We start from the raw sequence: 1,238 nt of genomic DNA on the forward strand, positions 1-1,238 counted from the left end.
AGCAATTTACTAATTTGCCTTTAGGCATCGTATTGACTCCAACACGAACATCAAAACATCGCACTTCAATTTTTGAGAAGTCACTGCTTAGGATTTTAAGCATGTGTGGTTTGTAGAAGCACCATTTCCCCTGAGGAGTCTTGCTATGGGCTGGGAGCTGGCTCACTTGAGGCTCTCATAGTCCTGTTGGAGAGCCTTTACTCTTTTTTTCTTAACTTAACATCACTATCTTTTAGTTCATTATTTAAGTGGATGACAAGAGTGGTTATTCTCAAGAGAAATAAATGAGTGGAATATTTTTAGAAGTCATTGCACAACTGAGAACGTGGTTCGGTTGCCTTCACCTGTATGTGACAAAATGTCTTGGTGCCATTGATTTCAATCACAGTTTCCCTTAAAAGCCTGAAAATTTTGTGTCATTTTACTCTGATATTCAGTGTTAAAATGACCAAGAAAGGCTTATTATTACTTATTTAATTGTGTAATACATATTTCTTGGATATGACCCTAACATGCAAACAAAATTAGACACAGTTTGTTTCTGGGGATTTATCTGCTCCAGCTTATTTGATTGTGCAATACATATTTCTTGGATATGACCCTAACATTCAAACAAAATTGGACACAGTTTGTTTCTGGGGATTTATCTGCTCCAACTCTTAGCTGTTTCTGGGGATTTACCCTCTCCAACTCTTAGCTGAAAGCCTTGGGTGCTCGTGATTTACACTTGGTGGCCACTGTGGTTGGCTCAAGGGTGGAGCATGGTACAGCCAGAACCAGTGAAATGCAATATCCTTTCCCTGGAAATTCTAGAGAAGAGAGTCTTCTTCTTCCCTGATAGACTCAATCGTGAGAATATCTAAGGCCTAATGTTGCAGGAGCCATTTTGCAATCACAAGGGCAAAATATATAGGAAGGAACAGCACACCATGAGTCAGCGCTGATAATTGTAAGTAAGCTGAGAGACAATATACAATGTTCAGACCGTATATGTCAATAGAACTCTGACCCACAGCGTCTGCAGCAATCAGCCCAGGATGGTCAGGACTTGGACCACGACTGCCAATTTTCCTAGTTTTTATTCCCCCATATTAGTTCCCTTCCAGCTCAAGACCCACAGAAATAGCCAAATATGCTCCCCGAACCAGTCACATAAGATGTCCACTTCCAGTCGGCCACCTACAGCTTTCCCATGCCATCGACCTCCAAAGAGAACATACTTGAACCTTTCCTTTTGT

The sequence above is a fragment of the Galeopterus variegatus genome, unplaced genomic scaffold (genome assembly GCF_000696425.1).
Source record: "Galeopterus variegatus unplaced genomic scaffold, G_variegatus-3.0.2 Scaffold4255, whole genome shotgun sequence".
Taxonomy (NCBI): Eukaryota; Metazoa; Chordata; class Mammalia; order Dermoptera; family Cynocephalidae; genus Galeopterus; species Galeopterus variegatus.